At 41.9% G+C, this 17,091-nt stretch overlaps 1 protein-coding gene across 6 annotated transcripts in view; it reads left to right on the top strand.

The window, feature by feature from the left end:
• The first annotated feature begins 2,405 nt into the window (after positions 1-2,405).
• Positions 2,406-17,091, top strand: part of APBA1 (amyloid beta precursor protein binding family A member 1) — a 93,129-nt gene continuing 78,443 nt past the window's right edge. For 2 of the 6 annotated variants that reach the window (XM_057402160.1, XM_057402157.1), the window contains exon 1: positions 6,693-6,716. The gene's annotated coding sequence lies outside the window, so the exon portion shown is untranslated. Of the gene's footprint in view, positions 2,428-2,647; positions 2,780-6,692; positions 6,717-17,091 lie in introns of those variants that run through there. The other 4 variants (XM_057402162.1, XM_057402161.1, XM_057402159.1 and 1 more) reach the window with 3 other exon arrangements.

The following is a 17,091-nucleotide window of genomic DNA, read 5'->3' as shown; positions in this document are numbered from 1 at the left end:
TGTGCAACAGATTTATAAACTCCATATGATACTGTCCATAAAGCCCAGAGCAGCAATGTGGGTATTCAGAAACTGACGCAAACGCTTGTCTTTAAACTGAAATATGGGGAAGAGGGGGAAGGAAACTATATCCAATGGCCCCTTGTGACAGGGACACTTTCCATGAGAACAGGAGAGGGCTTTGAGCAGCCTGGTCTAGTGGAAGATGTCCTTGCCCATGGCAGGGGAGGTTGGAACTAGATGAGCTTTAAGGTCCCTTCCAACCCAAACTGTTTTATGGTTCTATGAAAAATGGGTACAGCATAAACAGCATTATTTATGGAGCAAGAGTGTCTGATTATGCCAGAAGCTGGGCAATTTGCATATGTTACAGGTGAACACAATGGCGTAGAAAACCGTCACCTTCCCGAGGGTTTTTTTTAGTGCCCAGCAAATTGTATAGATTCATCCACAGCATTACTTCGTTTCATAAATGTTGCAGCTTAGACTTGGTCCTTTTGATACAAGTTTTTCAGTCAGGTTTTATTTACTGTATTTAAGTGTGAACTGGTCAGTTTTAAAGGGGCACTTTACATTTGTCCAGGACTTTAATCTAAGTTTGGTTTTACAGAACTCAAAATTTATTCCTACATTTTCAGAAAAAGCTAGAACAAAACTGTGTTGCATAAATGAAAGCTTTACCTTGAAAACAAGCAGACTGTGATTTCCACCATTTTAATTGCAAAAAATTGAAAGAATAACTGACACATGATGATTATATTGAAACCATGCAAGAGCCTGAAGGTCAATGCTAATGCATCATACTAGTACTTTTGCAGTGGCAGCAGCATCTCTTTAGGTTCACAGACAACTTGGGTGCTAGAAGAGCTGTCATGATGAGCTGTGAGGTAAAATGGGGGAGAGTGGAGTTCTGTAAGAAAAATGTATTTAGGATATGCAACTTGTAAGACTGTAACAGAATAAGGTGTGCCGGGAGGGACTTCTAGAGGTCACCTGGTCAAACCTCCCTAGTAAAACAAGGCAAATTTACATCACATTGGGGCCTAACTGCTTCATTGTTTTGAGAGGCCTGGATAGAAAGCAGGAATTTAATCACAAGTGTTTTACCTAATGTAACTACCCCAAAATCAGTAGCTTTGGAAGTCTCTCACACTCATTCCATGCACCCTAAATTCTGGTAGCCTGAAACTGTACCAGGGCCGTATACACAGGCCACAGAAAAGAAGGGAACAGAGATCTCCTCCAGGTTTTGTTATTTTCACTACGAAAGTTGTCAAGCTGGAAGATGTCCCCATGATAGGAGAAAAAAAGTCAATGAATAAAAACTATTAACAAGAGAGGAAAAACCCAAAGTGTTGCAATGTATTAAAAATAGAGGAAAGGATTTTAGTATCAGTTGTCTAAGCAACAAAAGTCACTCACATTTTCTTAACTTCTTCCTTCTTTTTCAACAACATTCTTTTTTTCACAGTCTCATGTTCAATGTCTTCACTTGCAGAGCACCGCAGCAATTTGGCTGGGGTATAAAGACTCAGCTGCACATACAGAGGGGCTGAACCATATCATAATGGGGGAATAGTCACTACCCTGTTTCCAAGAACCAGAAACTATCTTTTGGGTATGTTTTTGGGAGGGTGAAACCAGAATTATATTCCAAACTAACACTGTGTTATCATAGTAACTAATTGCAAACCTTTATATGTATAGATTACTTATGACAGTTTGTGGTGGAGTATGCCTGAACACTTCACAGATGCTTACCACATTCTCTGAAGAAACAAATTCACAATACTGTCAGAATGTACCAGTTTGGGTTGCAAATGCCACAGTTTTGCCTTAGCTGTCAGGGACCTTAAAGTCTCCTATGGTTTCTAAAATGAAAAACTGATTAGGTATCAATTCTGCTTAAAAAAAGAAAAAAAAAAGAGAGAGAGAAAAAAAAGAGAAAAAGAAAAGGAAGGAAAAAGTTTATTTCTTCTGACAAGTTTATTTGGGTTATGACTGTCCAGCCATATTGATTTAAACACCATAAAGTGCAAGCCACTATCTTGAGAAATTTAGGATTTTGCTTGTATGTGTGGAATCTCTGAGGCAGTGAAGTGCACAGCAGCCTGGAGAAGCAGCTACAGGATTCCATAGCTGGTACAGCCCGGGCTGTAGATGCAGCGCGAGGACTAATAATACACCTAAAGACTCCCGTGTCTGTATACGCGAACACGGGAGCAGGCAGGAAGGAGGCAGTGGTAAGGACGTTACAGGCCATCAAAAAGCCTTTACGGAGGCTGCTCGCACACTCTGGTCGGGCGTGCATATGTGAAGGATGCCCAAGGCCGGCTGACAACTGTTCGGGGCCCGCAGTGCGGTCGCACATCCTCTCTCGCCTGCTGCTCATGGCGGCGGAGCCGAGGCTGCTAGCCGGTGCGAAAGGTGAGGTGAGGAGGGCCGGCGCTGGGCCCCGTCGTGCGGCACCTCCGACTCAGCAGCGCTCCGGCTTCCGCGAGGCCCCACCTGGGCACTTCAGCGCTTCACCCACCCTCGGCGGCCTTCCTCGGCTCCCGCGGCGGAACGGGGCTGGGCAAGGCGGGGCGGGGCGGGCCGAGGCGCGGCGAGGCGGGCGGGTGCTCTGACGCGGAGAGGGCGGTGCGGTGCCGCCGGCGGCAGGAGGAAGATGGTGGCAGCAGGCGGAGCGGCTGCCTGCCGGGCTTTCCGCCCTACGCTGCGTTAACCCCCCCGCCGGAGCCGCCCTGCCTGCTGAGGAGGCGGCGCGGACCCGCACCAGGTGCGGTGGTTGGAGTTCGAGTGCCCGCGTCGTGGGGTGCCGGGGAGGCCGGTGGGCCCGCAGGCGGGCTGCGCAGAGAGGGGTGAGGTGAGGTGGGTTGCCGGGTGGGGGGCGGCAGGCCCGCTCCCGCCCTCGCGGCTCCTCTCGGCTGCGGGGGCTGCGGGGACGGCGGGGACGGCAGCTCCGTGTGCTTGGCGCGGCGGTGCGGGCATCGCGGGGCGAGCGGCGCGGCTCTGCACCTGCCCCGAGCGGCAGCCGCCCGCGGGCAGTTGTGGGCTTTCGCCTGTTTCGCCTGTGTGATCGCTGTGTTTAACGCTGGCGGAATAACCCCGCGCGGAGCTGTGCATACCGACCGCGCTGGTTTGCTGGGTTTGATTTATTTATTCTTGTTATACCCACCCGGCATCGTTTCTTTGGCGAAACGGGAAGGGGGGGGGCTGTGGAGATTTTCCGTCCGTCGGTGGAGTGGCCGCGGCAGGACGGGCGCAGAGCCCGCTCCCGCAGGAGGTGCTGCCGGGCGCTCTGACCGCGTCTCGGTTTGTGGAAGGGAACCCACCGCGGCCTGGATCTTCCCATCCTCTCCGTGGGGTGCAGCGAGCTGCCAGCTCCGCTCTCCATCACTGGGCTGGGTGGGTGGGTGTGTGCGTGTGTGTGTGTGACATCCGCTGCCATCACGTACCGGTGTCAGGAAAAGCAATTTGGCATAACGATTTGCCTAAATCCCAGTTGCGGTCAGTGCAGCGTATATGCTGCATCTGCTTTCTGGAAGGATCAGCGTGAAAAGGAGCAATTTACCAAGACTTCTTTGCCTGCCATCATCTATAAATCTGCTTTTTAAGAGGCATGGGAACTTGTGCCTCAGCTGGAAAACTACAGCATCTTTTTGCCTTCCCCTGTCATAGCTTTCTGTGGGCTGTGGAATTGCAGTCCTCTTTGGAGAGCGAGTTGCAGATCCGGCTATTTTCATAGCTGCTGAGAAACTAGAAGGCAGAGATGTTTTCCTGACTCTGCATATATTACGAGTGAGCTAATGTGGGTGTAGGGCAGATCGGGCACGTAGTGCTTTTCGTTTCTGACACATATCATGTCATGCCAGCTGATAAGAGCACACCCGGGTGGCTGCAATTTTACATCTGCTCTGTGATTGTGGCCCGTGGGGTCCCAACCAACTTGCCTGGAGAATATTCCTGTCATGGTGCTCCAGGTTCTGCTGCATTGCTGTTAAAATCTGGACTGGCTGCACCTGCCTTTGCAGCCCATGGCTGAAGCAAACACGTGATGCCCAGTTTTCCCTAACACTGACGGTGACATAGAATCGGTTCGTTCTCTTAGTGCTATGCAGATAACCAGAAGTGAGATGCATGTTTGCCTTTTGCTCTAATGGGGACAGAGGGGGCACAGACTGCCCAGAAAAGCTGTTTGGGAGCGAAGGAGAACAGTTACTGTTAAATTCAGTGCATTTGTGTGTATTTATAATGAAAAATCAAGTGTCCAGTAAATAAAAATAATGTAAGACCACAGCAACTCTGCAAAAGCAGGAAATTTAGCATTCTAATGCACATTGGGGTGGATGCTGTGCGTGTCTAATGAGTGAAATATAAACCTGACTGAAAGACAGCTTGAATTCACTGGAAAATGTAGTCTGAGATTGAGAGATTTATGAGCTTTTAGGCCAAACTGATTTTTTACAGAGTAATGGAAGCTCAAGATTGGCTATGTAGGATGAATTGTGTAATTCAGTGGTCTAAGTTTTCTTGGATGTTTCTAGTCATAGCTTGACGCAGTATATTTATCTTATATTGTCCCAATTTAAAATAGCAATTTTTTTGGCTACTATGCTAACAGACTCAAGGCCAGCCTTGTGAGAGAATATTAAAATAAAGGCATTCACAGCTTAGCCCTTTAGTTATAAAATGTAAGAATACTGGGAAAGTAATTCAGTACATCTAGGTAGATAACAAAAATAGTTTTGTTGTGTTGGAAATGAGGAAGAGACACCAAATCTTACAAAATACTTCTCATAGTTTCTTATTAATAATTTAGTTCTCAATCACTCGCAATTTTTTGTTTGTTAAAACTGTCTTCATATGCTTAAACCATATGACAGTAATGCTTTGGAAGAAATGTGATGCTGGATGTGGTGGTGTGGTGGGTGCCAGAGGTGAAAATCTTGGGGCAGTCCATTGTTCCCTTATCCTTGTGGGTCAGGGAAAGTGGGTATGGAGTTCTGGAGATAAGCCTGAGCATCTTGTCTGCTCTATGTGGATGCCTTGAAATCAGGGACTACTAGTTTTGAGGCTAAAGTTTGTCATCTGTCTGGTAAGTAACAGTAACCAGAAATAGTTCTTTGCATATGAGATTTGAATTGATTTTAATTGTAGCAGGAATTGGCTTTGGACTTCTTTGATACCATTTTATGCCACAGTCAAATGCAACACTTACATTCTTTAACTTATAAAGTGTGCAGTCTGAGGATTATGTGCATCTTTGAAACATAGTTAACATTTTCTGTTTATAAGCAGTGCCTACCAGCGCCAGAGCTGACATGAAAGACATGCGGTGCAAAGAAATGGAATCTCCTATTCAGCTGCTTATTGTATATATTTAACAGGCGAGTTTGGGTAGTCATTTGCAATGGCTTTGTTGTTTGGCTTCAGGTTGTCTCAGCATGTGGTAGTGCTTTTGGCAAGCAAAACCAGGGAAAACAAATAGTAAATCCAGAAAAGGTGGCTGTGAAAAAACGCACTGCCTTGGTTATGTGAGGTCAGGGTTAGTATCAAAAACTCATGTTAACATTAGAAAAATTAATTATAAAATAAACTTCGGAGTCAACGAATAGACAAAATGAAGGGAAAATCAAACAGAGAACTAGAACCTCTAACTTGCATCTCATGACCTAGATACTTCTGACCAGATTCAGCATGCTTTTCCCTTGGCACATGAATTGTCTTGCTATTGATCATAGCTTTTCTGGATTTACATGAGATTATGAATTAGAAGAATCAGACCTTTTATGCTCAAAAAAATAATAATACAAAACCAAATTTTAAGTGCTTTGGATAGTTTAATACATGTACTCCATAGGCAGTGCAGCTTGATTAATTGAAGCTTAACTTTGAACAAGATCCTATTACTGTAGGTTTAAGTCAAGCCTTGATGTTCCAGTAATGCATTTTTTAATGTGTTTTTCTGGTTTCACAGAAGGTGAAGATTCCCACTTAATGAGAGATCTGGCAAACGACTGTCTATTTATTTCTAATAGATTGCTTGCAATATGTGCTGTATAGGGGTTAAAGGTTTCTGAAAAACAGATTGATTGTTTTTGCTTTGTAGTATTGATGGATTTGATAAGCCACAGAGCAGTGTGGTGGTATTTTTCTGTTCCACCACATGAGACTGTGTTCTTCTACAAAACCTGTATGTCTGTTGCTTTACTGAAGGGGCCTAGGGCCTTGTTTGCTCCTTTCATCTGTATGGGCATAGAATGATAATATCTGTCCTAATTCTGAATAAATAAATACAGGAGCAGTGTAATGGGTATGTGACAGCTATGGATGGCAGGGGGCTTGGCTGAGGATACTCTTAGGACCACAGGGTGGTATTTTTCCACTAGACCCTTTCTGTTGGAGAGGGTCCATCTTGACATGGGAGGAGTAGTGGGAATGAAAGTGCAAATCTGTTTCTAGGGAGCCATTATTTTTGGCATTTCCCAGTGGCATCTTACCTGGTCCGTCCTGTTGTCCTTACAGGATGGTGTCCTGCAAGGTGTTTCCTGTGATGTGTTCTGTCTAATGGCAAATACTTACTGGGAGAAGTTTTCATCATCCAATAAACCTGTATAGGCAACTGTTTGTGGATAAGCAGTGTGCTTTTTACATCATCAACAAAACTAGTGAAAGAAATGGATTAGAAGTATTTAAAACAATAAATAGTCTAGGTGAGGTAGACCACAAAGAGAACCTCTGTTTTTCCCATTGCATAGCAAAAGGAGGAGATGATATGTGACATTTAGCCAATTATATCAGAATGTTTAAAAATTTAGAGTGTTTAATGTTTTTTAAGACATGTATCCTCCCTCCATGTTGTCCAACGTGTTCTTGGATTATCTATTTGGTCTGTCAAATCTTGCTTAAAAGCGAGCAATCAAGGATAACTTGCTTTTCTGTTAGTGAGCACTTCAGTAAGAATTACTCTCCGTAAGAAGGTGACCACCTTGTCACCCATCTGAGGAAAATGTGAGTGCAGGGGAGTGAGAGACTTAATTAAAAGTCTGTGGGAGAATGTGACAGATGACAAATTCCATCCTTGGAATTTGGGCTGAATCCTTTTAGTGGTAATTTCTCTTTTTCAACTAATTAAACTCTTCTGAACCTCCATGGCACCCTGTTTGTGCATCAGGAGCATACCTGCTGAATTTGATGTGCAAACTTTCAGCTCGGAAAGATGAGCACAGATCAGGAAATCACCAGGACAGCAGAGCCATGGAGTACTCAAAACTTGTCCATCTGCTACCAAGATCAATTGGGCAGCTACCCTACATTAACTCACTGTTGCTTTATTATTTCCGTGCTGGGGTTGTACATCAGGAAAAGAACTGCCTTCCTGTGTATGAGTTATTGAGATCCTGGTTCAGTGTCTTGGAGATACAGGTGTAGAGCCTGTTTTGGTCTGGTTTTAAAATTATTTTTTTTTAAAATAATTTTATCAGGTTTGGGGTATGTAAAAGTAGGTACTTTTAAACGGAAGGCGGAGGAAGAAAACTCAGAACATAATAGGAGATTTGAAATATGCACAAATATGACTTCTTTTTTTCCCTTGAATATATGCTTAGGTTTTATTAATATATAATTTTTTTTATTTAGTTTGACATATGAGTTCTGATAACAGTGTTACCATGACCATGTATTTATATGGTGTCTAGTCTGAAGAGGCTTTGATAATGTTTGAAATCCTGATGCTTAGAAATCTTAGATGTAAGTCTACTTTAGGCTAAATAAATTTTAAATGTTTTAAAAAGAACAACTGAGTAATGCCCAAAAAAGCTCCTGCCAGAGGAGGAAGCAGAGGGTAAAAGCTTTTGCTCTAGGTCTTCCCAAGGCTAATGAAAGCTTTAGTTTAACACTGTTCAAATCCAAGTAACAGGCAAAACTAGTAGTTTTTTGTATGATAGCTGTCTCAGGTGAATTTTGGGAATGTGGGTACTGCCTCCACTATTGGAAGAAGAAATTAGTATGTTTTGTGTGATGTGTGTGGGGAGCTGAGGGGTTTTTTTTCTTCTCTTTTCTTAACAGCTTTTTCACACCAGCCTTTTTATGATCACAGAGTAGCTTGAGTTGGAAAGGATCCCTAAATGCCATCTGATCAAAGCTCTGCTCAAATCAGGTGACTAAGGGGAGGGCTGCACATGCCATGTTGGTAGACCTTGGTTTAACTAAAGCGTGAAGCTCTGCAGCAGAAGTGCTGTCTCTCGTGGGCTTCGAACATAAGGGTGTGCAGAAGATTTTGCTCACTGCCCTGATGAGATGGGGCATGGCTGCTGGAGGCAAGCCTTCCTCCGATCTGCCCTCTGGCCAGGCTGCCATGCAGAGAGCTGCTCGTGCTGCTACTGTCGTTGGGGTGACTGAGTGTTGGGGTTTCACCATGTGAGGGGAACAGTTATCACCTCCTGATGGGTGCTAGTTTTTAAGTCCATCTCACCACAGTTGTTCCACCCATGAAGGGGCTGAAATATGGGTGTATTAGCTTATCTATTGACCTGATAGATGACATAGAGAAATAACATCCAGAAAAGACGTATTTTCTGTGTTAAATTGTGTTGCAGTAGTTTTTAAATTAGAGCATTATAAAAGAAAATAAGGATTAAGCAACATTCCTGCTAATTATGTGCTGTGCAGTTACCTTTTACCTAATGAAGAAAATCTCCCCAGTAACTTTGTGGTGAGCTGACAGAAACTTCTGTTAAATAAAAGAGTCAGTGAAAAACTAGTGTATAGCTTTTTAATTCCATTGCATTTTCAGTGGACATTTTACATATCCTTTCCACAAACATTGCATGTATTTCTGACATTCACAGCTATTGTACTTTTTGTCTCAGAGTTGAAAATAGGGATGAACTCAGGGTTCTGCTCTCACTCAAGAATTATCTTCCCTTGCTGATAAATGATTAATGTAATCCACTTATGAGATTGCCATGACATCATTCAGGTTTTGGCATGCTTAATTTTATTTCATAACAATGAGAAAATCCCGAAGTCCTTGAAAGCTTCCCTGTGCAGGAGGATCTTGTTAGGGCTGCAAGGCGTGTGGGAGACGTTTGAGCTCCATGCCTTCTTGGCAAGGAGTTGGGCATCTATCCAAGGGGACAGTGCTCTACTTGATGATGTTGCTTCTGCATTAGCTTCAGCATCCAGGCTTTAATTTAACTATATCCTTATGATAATTAGTCTGGCTGCTCTGGTTTAGTCTTGCCCAAGTCAGGCAGTGTTAATGGGTTGTGTTTTGAGTGTGGTATCCTTTAGGCCACACAGGTCTGGGAATCAGCAGCTTTACTTGCAGTTAAAGTTGAGTTGGGGACTTAACACACTCCCACATATCTTTCTATTTCTTTACCTAAGCAGACTGTGAAGGCTGAATGTCTTTGTTTCAGCTTAGGTCAAGCTGCTTCTGAATGCAAATGTAAAGGTAATTAAGGCTACAGAAAACACATCTGTATTTTAGAAGATAAACACAAGTAATGCTTTGACAGTACATCAAAATATGTTCTGGATGAAAATCTAACTACTTTATTAAAAAGAACTAGAAGTAGTATTTCACGTTAGCTACTGATTTGACTTTTTCTGGTGTTTTGTAACCAAGATACCCACCTCTTAACATTTTTTTTTTTTTCAAGGAAAGCTAAGTTAGTGTGCTGGAAGGATAACAGTCAATTGATTAGGATGTCCATAAGCTGCATGATGTATGCTGCTTATTTTAGATAAAAAGTAGTCTTGTTAATGTATCAGGTAACTCTTTGTGTTACTTTGGGTATTGCAGGTGACATTATCTGAAGTCTCCTGCTGCACTGGTTATGAGAGTGCCTGTGTCACTGGGATCCAGTCATTAGCTGTCATCCACCAGGAAAAACAAAGCACTTCCTAGAGGAGATCTGGTTCTCTGTCAGACCCCTTCAGGATAAATTATCCCCTGGTAGATAACTAAAGCATTTTCGACTGAATAGCAGTGTAGAAATACAGTTGCACAAGAAGTTAATATTCAAAGCACAGAGCTAGTTTTTACAGTTACTATTTGTATAGTCAGTTTCCAAAAAAGTAGTAAATTCTCTACCCCAAATGGAGATTCTCTAGGAATTAAAACTATAATGAACAGCCTTTTTGTGCATGGAGCAAAAGCAATTTTTATATGTCACATTCCTGGTATGCAAATTTGTATTTTCTTGAAGATACTTTTTCTTCAGTATCTTTACCCATGAAAATAATGACTTCTTAGGCAAAGGTCCAAAGATATTTTTGATTTTTTTTTTTTCCTTCCAATATATAATTGTGTTGAAACCTGAGCAGTTCATAACCCAATTTTGATCTGTGGTGTTAAACTCTCTATTATGGTTTTGCAAGGAGTGGCATTCACAGGCACTGTGGTGCGGGTTTATATACATACACTAGATATGCTCCGGATAACAGAAGAGCACAAACAGCAGTAAGGTAAGAATTCCTTTTTTATTAAGAAACAGCATTTCATTTATTTGGTAGAGAATTACTTTTTCATCTGCCTGTCCAAAAGCCTTGTATTTTCAAATGGTAGAGCATATAGAATGGTGACTTTTGGGCCATTGGACAGGCTGAAGGGTATGTATACTTTTGTAGGTGTCTTACACCTGAAACCAGAGTGTGAAATTACTTGGAAGGAATTCACAGGGTGAGGTGGAGTAATTCAGGACTTCTTGTGATGCAAGGAAGAAGAAGATATTTTTTCAGCCAGTTAAAATATTTTTAAAGTCAGTCGGAAGGTTTATAAATCATATGAACTGCAAGGACTTAATGACAGCACACAAAGAAGCTGTTGTTCTTCCATTTTTATAATATTCTGCATCTTAGTGTGTCAAAAAATCAGTCACACATCCCTTAAAGGCTAGCCTCCTCCATTTATGTGCACATCTGCCATCACTTTATTTCCTCTGCCTTTCGAAGACTTACCATCTCTCCAGTGCATGACAGGAATCCTGTGGCTTCAAGGCCTTTCGAGATCTCACACTGTTATTATGGCAGAGTAGCTTACAAACCCTGGTGGTATTCTTTTTGTGACCTTTTGGATGTAGTGAGGTGCTGAATAGTGGGCATACCTTATAATTTGGATAAAACTTCCCACTTTACTCTCTCTGAGAGGAATCTAATCAAGTCTTTGGGCGGATTTCATGGGTCTTCATGTGGCACTTGTGGGGCTTCATCCTAGAGAGAGAAGACATGTTTGCAAATACAAAGTCATTAGGTTTTTCTATTATGGTGTGCTGTGAAGTCACTTGTAACTATTCACACTCAGTTTGAACGGGATGGGAGTGCTGGCTGAAATGCCAGAGGGATTTAGGAAGGAAGATGGCTTGCAGAGAAGAGTCGCGCAATGTGAGGCAGCTGACTGTTGCTGCAGCTTCACTGGAGACCCACCTGTTTTCCACTGGTGCCACTAACAAGCAAGAGAACTTGCACCACTCTTGTGGTCAGTCTGTCCATCAGCAGCAGTGGCATGTGTGCATAAGGGGGACAATACAGGAAAGACAGGAATATAGTCTTTTTTTTTTTTTTTTACCCTAAGAAGACAAATTGGGATGTTGGAAATGCAAAAAGTATTGGTCACCTGTTAAGGCAGTGTCGGTGGAGCTTGCATGAGGGTGATGGCAGGAGTGGATTATTTGGGAAAAAATCAAACTTGCTTGAGACTTTCAGTTGTGCGTAGTTCCATGTTCACCCTGGTCAAAACAGCCCATCCTGAACCCTCACAAGCGCTGCATAAGTACAGCTTTGTAAATGGTTTCAAGATCAACACCAATTTCTACCATTACTTTTGACTAAAGTAATTGACTAGTGATTACACTTTGGTAGGTGAGTAACTATGAACACAAGATTTTCAGTGTTGGTGCCTGTCATTGCTCTTTGAAAGTTGCATCTTGGTTGGAGGTGGGGAGTGGGAAAGGGAAGAGACGTTATGTAACTGGAGCATCCATCTGGTGCATTTGATGATTGTCGTGGTTTAAACCCAGTCAGGTAACTTGTTCACTCACTCCCCCCCTTCTTTCCCTCCCCCTGCTCCCGGAGGGACGGAGAGGAGAATCGAAAAGAATGCAACTCCCACGGGTTGAGATAAGAACAGTTTAGTAACTAAGGTATAACACAAATCACTACTGCTACCACCAATGATAATAATGATAAAGGAAATCACAAGGGAAGAGAATACAAGACCTCAGCACCAGCAGACCGATAACTTGCCCCCCCTCAGCCCGACCAAGCACCGACCGATACCTCCTCCAACCCTGCAGTCTCCCATCCCTTTCGGCTAACTCCCAGTTACATCCTGGGCATGACGTGCTGTGGTATGGAATACCTCTTTGGTCACTTTGGGTCAGGTGTCCTGTCTCTGCTTCCTCCCGGCTTCCCCTCCCCCCCTGGCAGAGCATGAGGCTCACAAAGTCCTTGGCCAAACCAAAACATCCTTGTTATCAGCTCTGTTCCCGAGCCGAAAGTCAAAACACTGCACTGCACCAGCTACCAAGGAGGAGAAAAATGACTGCTACTGCTGAACCCAGGACAATGATGCAACATGTTAATAAGTTATGTCATACCTGCTGTAACCAAGCCAATGCCAAGTACAAAGCAAGGGTTAGCATACAGTACTAAAAGCACCTGCTGTTTTATCTGAATATCTCATATTCAGACTGTTGTTATTTCTCTAGTCTTTTTATTATTGTGTGCTTGCTTGATAACTGAATCTTTTGAAGGCACCTTAAGATCCTATGACCACAGCTGTTTAAGAACAGTGTTAATGAAATACCAACATTTTCTACCAAGAGGAAGAAGTCCCCCAAAAGATCTCCACCATGCCTTTCTAATCCAAAGAGCAAATCTTCTGGCTGCAGTCTTGTCTAACGAGAAAATGGTTGGATCAACGTTAAGCTTCAAAGGTGCAAATCCGGAAGCTGTTTGCTGCTGAGGAGAGACTAAAGCCTTACAAGTTTAGTCTTTTGTTCGGTTGCTCGTCAGCTGTGATATGCTCTCCACACAGGCAGTGATTCCTGAATTCTTTTTTAGTGGCTCCCAGATCTGTTCTTTCTGATGTTTGTAGTTTACCAAGCACTGACACAGGGAACTGCTGGGTTTTTTGACACTCTCACTTGTGAAGAGGCATTTGAGTGTCAGGGGCAACCATGGACTGAAAATACACCAATTTCAGTTTGCATTTGATGAGATGGCAGTGGTACTGTTGCAGGGTTTTGTCTAGGGACTCAGGATGGTAGTGGTGCTTTTATTTCTATTTCCAGGATTATATTTATGACTGCAGTTCTTCAGTCTCAGCCCCAGGTACCTCAGAGGAAACCTTCCTATGTGCGAGTTTTAATTTTATCTTTCCTATCCCAAGTGTAGCATGTGAAAATTGGATTCCTTCTTATAAGCATAGCGTTGTCACCCTTCAGCTCTATCTGAATGTGCACCACACTTGTGACAAGGTCTGTAAGGTAATCTCATTTACACATTTATTTTGCATCTGGTGTGTATCTGTTCTAGTTTTGCTGAGAGTACTTTGTATTTTAAATGCCTTTGAACTGTTATGTGGTAAGGATTTAATCCTCTTCTTTTTTCTTTTCACTTCCATCTGTATCTGGTTTGTAAATTATGTCATCATGTTTTCCACTTGCTCTTCTTTGTCCTGAGGAGGCTAATACTTCTGCTTCTAAATGTAGCCGCGTTCATGAGTTCCCACTATGTGTAACATACTCCCCAAGAAATAGCAATGATGTAATAGTGAATTTTTATCTGTGAGGGACTGAGGTTAGAAAAACGCCTTTGAACATGTGAAAAACACATGGGGAGAGAGTTAAGTAGTTCGAGTCTGAATGTGCATTTAATCTAGGAACATACATGTTTCAGGAAAAGAAGATCCTACTTTATCTCTTGGAAGTTATAGCAGAACCATGGACTGGGTTAACCTTAGAGCTTAAAAACTGGCAGATGCTTCACCATTGTGATAGAAAAAGCTTCACAGTCCCCAATTTTGAGCCAGTGGCAAACATTGTCTAAATAAATCTTTGTCTGTTCATGCTGAAGACTTGGCAGTGGAGAGTTACCGTTCTGCATAGCTCTGATGCGTGGGGAAAGTCTTTCTTTTTGCTGTGGCTTAGTGAATATATGGTCAAAGAAATAAATTTTTCTCAACTTTACATTTTTTCTTAATGCTGAATATATTGTTGGGATATTATCTGTATGTATGTAAATAAGATGACATCTGGTTTTCTTCTACCACACCAATAAAGTTGCCCAGTGAGTTACAGAAGTAGAAGACCTCCTTGTAACCGGTTTCTCTTGTTATCATCCGCATACCAAGTACATGGCCCTTCTGTAGTGTTTTGTTACCTGTTGTTGCTGCTGTGATTGTACACTCTTTTATATGAGGGTTTGTGTGGGTTTTTTTTTATTGATTCATTAGGGACAAATGCATTCCTGGGTTTCAGAAGAAAACTTTCTCCATTTTATTTGGTAAACCTTGTGCTGCCCAGACAAGAATTACCGTAATTTTGAGTAGAAATTGGGTTATTAGTCTACCCTGTGAAGATTACATTTTGCTTCTATGCCAGTAAAGGCTTTTTTTCTTTTTTTCCCCAACTCCTTGAACTGAGGCCAATTCAAGAATTCCAGGGTTAGTGGTTTTTTAATGTCTATTGTGAGAAAAAGATTTCACTCTGCCGATTTTTAACCTGTTGAAGAGAGACAGCAAGGAGTTACAGGGACTGAGTTAAGGGTAATGTTGAATCTAATTGCAGCTTTCTAGTACTGGAGCTTAATTTGCCATTAAAGCTCTTTGCTTCAAAAGAATGTGTAAACGTTTGATCTCTGCCTTAGTTGTGTGTCTCTTACAGTCTGAGGTTTTTGTTTTGAAATAAATAACACAAGGATATTCAAAGGGTAGGAATGTTTCTTAATATTTGGAGAGGACTGAAATATTATCTTCCTTTTGTTAATAAGGGAGAATAATCTTCCCTCCTAACCCAACAGAAGCAGCAGAAAACAAAGCTGTGTATGATAAGGATGTAGTAAATTATTTTCCATTTCACTTTTGCCCTTGAAGCAGCATTTCATGACTCTTTTAGTGGTCAACTGCTTTAGTAGTTTAGGATATATAAACGTTGATTGAAGTGTAGTAAGGGTTAGGAATGAACATTAGTGTGTTTGATCCCTGTGAAAGATCAGCTATTATTGGTAAATCAGTATCACTTGTCTCACAGGTGATCGTAGTACAATTGCATATGGTCATGCTTTGTAGTCATTGTTTTATTCCTTTGCAGTTGAGTGGAATGCTGCTAAGAAGTGTGCCCTGTACCAGTGGGTCTATCTTTGATGTAATTCCAATACAATGCCACAATGTATGCTACTTGCTTTTCTTCCTTAAAAAATACAGGGAAAGTAAAATCTGTAGAAAAACCAACTTAAACTGTAAGGATCAGATAGAAGCACAGTGAGTGGCAGAGGGAGTGCAGTACAGATGCTGGGCAAAAGGCGATTAGGAGAAAAATGGTAACACTGTGCAAGTACCAGTAATGAAATAATGCCCAGGGGGTTAGTTAATTTTTTTTTTAAATAATTCTAAAAGTTAGGAGAAATTGTGATGGTAATGCTGGATTAACTGAGACACAGTTAAGGAATATGTTTGGAAATTATTGATAGAAATCTGGGAGTTAATATAGATCAACAAAGAGGTCTTTAGGTCCTGTGTGTTAGATTTTCCTTCCAGGGAGAGTATAATCTCCAGCTGAAGTATCTTTGGCTACCACAGCTGGCTATGAAAGTGCTATGTGTTTGTACACAAGCTTTTTTTCCTGGAAAGATGAAGTGTATACTATGATTGCAAGATGCCTTTAGCTATTCGAGGACATCTCTCCTTGCTTCCCACAGGCCATCCAAGCAGTGCCACTGTAGCCATAAGGATTCTGATTGTTGCTTCTCTGCAAATCTTGTTTACCATGCTCTTAACATTTGGCATTGTGGCAAATGCTTATTAGTAATTGAAGACTAATTAAAGTTACTTCTGTAGACCATTGCTGTCTCTGTAATCATCCCGAATTTTATGATGTTCTTTATCATATAGCCACATTTTCACCCATCACTGTAATACCTTAAGCATACCAACTAGGCAGTACTGCCTGCTGGGCAATCACAACCCCGTCCTTGCACAGGACCAAAAGACTATAATGTGAATCAAGCCTGACTCCATTTGGTGGTGAGATTTTGATTGTAAATTGTTTGATTGCAATTGTGTAGAACTAGTGTTGTAGCTTCTGTACGACTCAGAATTGAGGAAGTTATTTTACAATATCTCACTGAATTAGTTGATTCCTTGGATGTATATTGCTTGCAAGTGTTTAATGGTCTAATTATTGCACATACTGTTTGTACTTTCCTTCCTCCCTCAACCTTTTTTTTTGCCAAAGAAGAGGCTAAGTTTTGAGTCTGAGCTGAAAAACTGTATGGTTTCCAATAAAGTAGCTTCTATAAGAGATGTAGAGAAGATACTGATGTATTTTATCTCTTTAAGATATTTTTCTTGCTCTTAAAAGATGTGTGAAATCCCTTAATTTGCCAGACTTTTCCAGATCTTTAGAACTGGAGCAACATTGAAGTAGGATGGAGAAGGTGGTGTGGTCCCCATAGCCATGTGCAGCATATGGGTTGCTGTACTGGTGGTCTGCCTGTCACTTGTACTTCATGACTGCTGTATTTTTCTTGTGTTAGTAGTTTGAGAAGTCTAAAGGCACACCAGAAAATCTGCCAGGGAACTCTCAACGTTTATTTTTGGGTTTTATTTCTAAGTTTGATAACAAATTGCTGATTTTTTTTGTTGTTGCTTTACATGTAAGCTGGATCAGAAGTCATTGAGAGAATGGTGGAATGGTAGGGCAGCTCAGGTGCAGAGTCTGTGACTTCCAGGAACCTACTAAGGTTTAGAATAACATTATCTTTTTCATAAATACCAAACATGTAATTAAACACTAGTGTGTGATGCTTGGAGCTTGTTATGAATGCACTTCACAGTTTTACATGACTTTTGGTTAAATTCAC

Source organism: Pezoporus wallicus, unplaced genomic scaffold, assembly GCF_028554395.1.
Source record: "Pezoporus wallicus isolate ANWC-B61680 ecotype Strahan unplaced genomic scaffold, APGP_CSIRO_Pwel_v1 contig_6275, whole genome shotgun sequence".
Lineage (NCBI taxonomy): Eukaryota > Metazoa > Chordata > Aves > Psittaciformes > Psittacidae > Pezoporus > Pezoporus wallicus.
The sequence above is the reverse complement of the archived record's forward strand: the minus strand, read 5'-3'. Positions and strand labels throughout refer to the sequence as shown.